Source organism: Panthera onca, chromosome B1, assembly GCF_046562875.1.
Source record: "Panthera onca isolate mPanOnc1 chromosome B1, mPanOnc1 haplotype 2, whole genome shotgun sequence".
In the NCBI taxonomy this organism is placed as follows: domain Eukaryota; kingdom Metazoa; phylum Chordata; class Mammalia; order Carnivora; family Felidae; genus Panthera; species Panthera onca.
The window spans coordinates 113742474-113746712 of record NC_138342.1 but is presented as its reverse complement, the minus strand read 5'-3'; positions in this window follow the sequence as shown (position 1 = coordinate 113746712).

Sequence of the window (4239 nt, the reverse complement as noted above, 5' to 3'; positions counted from 1 at the left end):
ACTATATTAAATGAAATAAGTCACAGAGAAAGAGAAATACTATATGATTTCAACTTATATGTGAAATCTAGAAACCAAACTTCACATATTCAGAAAACAGATCGGCAGTCACCAGAGGGCAGGATGTTGGGGGATGGGCAAAATGGAAGAAAGGTATCAAGAGATACAAACTTCCAATTTTAAGATAAATAATCCATGAGAATGTAATGTACAGCATTAACTATAGTTAATAATATTGTATTGCAAGTTTAAAAGATGCTAAGAAAGTAAATCTTAAAAGTTCCATCGCAAGGAAAAAAATTGTAATTTTTCTATGGTGACGGATGGTAACTGAACTTATGGTGGTGATTGTTTCTCAATATATACAAATATGGAATCATTATGTTGTGTACATGAAGTTAAGGTAATATATGTCTATTATACTTCAAAAAAACCCCATAAAGACCTATGTATTTAGATACTCCTCAAATGTTATACTAGTAATAAAATCAACATCCTTCATAACTGTATGAAATAACATTTCCAAAATCATTTTTAAAAATTCCCTCCTAAATGTCTCATTAGATTCATCTGCTTTATGGATATGATAGTATAATTCTTTGGAAATAGTTCTAAATTTTAGCTGGATGTTTCTTCACCATAAAGTACCATAAACTGAAATTTATTGCTTCTAGTAAACTGATTTATTGTTGTAAATGTGGTTTTTCATTAATCAGCACACTATATTCATTGGCCATTCAACAACACATTATTTAGTTTATGAATATGGGAATCATACAAACTTAAAAATATAAATGTTAGTGCTTTATTCTGGAATCTTTATATACACTACTCAATATACCTCAGTATTTGTATGTAAATAGTTAAGAGAAATTATTTTTATAACAACAATCCAAGTCAGTGATAGATTTGAAATCATCAATAAAAATAAAACTTGATCTACATACTTTATTTCCAAAGACTGAATTTATATTTTGCACAAACTTTTAAGAAGAAAGCTTAAATGAAAAAAAAAACTACTTTTTAAAATTCTGTATTAAAGAAAATATTCCTTTATACAAACATGCCCCTTAAATCCATTACTTATTTTCTAGTGTTTTGATCTCAGAGATGATGGAATATTTTATCATTTTATTTTGTTGTTATATTTTTATGTGATATTAATTTGACTTCAAAATTTCATTTTGTATTTATCAATAAAGTGTCATTTAATACCAGACATGATATAGACATAGATATGAGCCTTTTATTCTTTTGTGAAAGGCGTTATACTGGAATACAGATCATTACTTTCTGTAATGATTGAATTTTTTCTATTTAGAACAAGTAAACAGAAAATGTATACTTCTTGGTGTTTAGAAAATAAAATGAAAGGTCACAGGATGGCCTTCTCTTTAATTTCATATTTTAAAGACTTTATTGTAAAGCCATTTGCTCTTAGATCCAAGAGCGGTTTTGTAGATTGTCTTTAAGCCTTTCTAGCCTTCGCATGATATAGTGCATGTGATTTTAAAATATAAGGAAAATAACCCTAATCATTTTCCATAAATTTTGGAACTTCCTTCACAAACCTAAGAATTCTTTTTTTTTTTTTTTTAACGTTTATTTATTTTTGAGACAGAGAGAGACAGAGCATGAACGGGGGAGGGTCAGAGAGAGGGAGACACAGAATCTGAAACAGGCTCCAGGCTCTGAGCCGTCAGCACAGAGCCCGACGCAGGGCTCGAACCCACGGACAGTGAGATCGTGACCTGAGCCGAAGTCGGACGCTTAGCCGACTGGGCCACCCAGGCACCCCATGAATTCTTGATTCCAATCCCATCATTCTGCTCTTTTGTTATAAAATGGGTATTTATGCTACTACTTTTAAAGAATAGACCACTGGGTCTTGAAGTTCTGAATGGAGACACTGTTTTACTTAATATTTTGATCATGCCTAACTACACGAGGGCAACAATCAAGTTAGCTTCATAATAGCCAGAAGAAATATCTCTAATCCAATTGGTCACAGGGCAGCTATCACCAAAACCAATTTCTTTATAATTAAAAGGTGCTCCCAGGCGCTGTGAAAACTTGGAAGTTGCCCATGGATTTGGGAGAAGAAGGGGAATTTTTTTTTTCATAGACAGAAACCACATTGAAGCAATTTCTGAAACACACTGATAAGCTTTGCTTTTGAATTTATATTAAAGAGCTCAATAGTTGCTACCTATGAGAACAGCTCACACTTCTAAACTGACTCATGTCCTGTAGAGATTAAGGACAGAGGCCTCTAGAAGATTAGCATGTCTCTTGGTTTAAGTGACATACAATCCATTTTATTGACATGGACTCCATCCTGCAAAACAAGCACTTTTGGACTGAAACATAATGAAAATTTGGTGTGCTTTTTATATAGGCCAGCCTACAATACATTTTTACACATTAGTGCTAGCTGATATAGGCAGAGTCTGTAAACGAAACCAGCAGTCCTCTTAATGGATGGCGTGTAGGCACATGCTTCAGAATGCTAATTCAAAGGAACATACTCAAGAAGCTTTACATTACTTTTTAATTTTACCCAAGTCTTGCCATAGTCCAAAGTTATTAAGCTGTATTCATTGAATTCGGCAGGCTATTACTTTGCATTGTTACGATTCTTACTGAATCTCGGCATTCAATTGCGAAGCCAAACAGGTTTTGATTTGATTTCTAATTGTTTGTTTTCAGCAACTTGAACCTGAGTTCGTTGCTTCTGTGTAGAGCAGAAAGAACATCAGTGGGCAGGTGAAGAGTTCTCTCATTTTACTTTTAATGCTGTTTTAACCGGAAGTGTGGTCTGGATTCCACGTCTGTTAGAATAGAGCTACATAACAGAGATGTGAAATGCCGCTGAATTTAAACTAACTACATAGGAGAGCTGACATCTCATAACGTTTCTGCCAGCTACTCGGACTCCATTATTATGAGGAAATAGCCCTGTGCCAACACCTTGGAAAATAATTCTACCATGCTTGCTCTTTTGTTTTTGATCTGTAGCATACAAGCACTGCATGTGCTGAGACTGAAAGAGATCCGAAAACTGACCTACCATGGCATTATGGGAAAATTTCATTAGAGAAAACACACTAGACAGCATGAAGACCATCACTTCCATAAAATATAGCCACTACTTAAAAATTTTTGGAAATACATGTATAGAGGTAGAGGGTAAGGAAAAGATAATATGTTGTACCATACTTTGTTAGTCACTTTAAGTTACATTACTGCAACTTAAGTTAAAATTTAAATTGCAGTAACATATTATTAAAACTAGGTCGTATGTGCGAATTATAATAGAAAGGTCCTTTTTAAAGTATTCATTATTTTTGCAATAAACATCTTGTTTATTTTTCATAATGGAACATATATGTTATTTTATTTATTTATTGTTTCCTCCTTCACTTCATGTGTTACATCACAGGTAGAAGGTAATTATTTTCTTTTCTTTTTTTTTTTTAAAGGAGGCTTCATGCTCAGTGCAGAGCCCAGTGTGGGGCTTGAACTCACAACCCTGAGATCAAGACCAGAGGTGGATGCTTGATCAACTGGGTCACTCAGGCGCACCCATAGAAGGTATTCTTAAGTCTGCCTAGTTCCTGAATACTTATAAACAATTACCACTAGTTATTGTTTCTTGTTTAGCTTCATCTATTAGAAACAAAGCTGTGCAGCAGAACAGCTAAATCTGAACAGGTGAACACAGACTATTCATCTGAAATAAGCCCTTTGCATTTGATAGGTAGACCTTTCAGTTTAATCCTTCAGCAGTAAACTCTGGAGAGCATGGATGGCTTCTTTTCTTGGCCTTCTTGGGATCACTCTAATTTAGCTCTATCTTTGTTGTTTGATACAGCCCACCATTTCTAAGGGATTTATCCCATGAGATACACAGTTATTGTGGATGCTAGGTTCACCAGGACAGTGTAGTCAAATGAAATAATTACCAGACCACAGAGGAATTGGAGTTTTGCCATAAACTATATCTGTTACAAAACATATGACACTTAATGCCTCTGAGACTCAGTTTCCCTGTCTGTAAAATTAACAGATTTCATTATATGACACTTTCTGGTAATAAAATTCCATCATTCGCCCTAATTCCCTGCCTCAAATGAAATCAGAAGTATATTTGAATAAGTTAATAGGGCCAATTTCTTGGCTGTCTCATGACTAGCACCCTTTAAAGTTATCTATGCACTTCACTCCAATGATCTCATC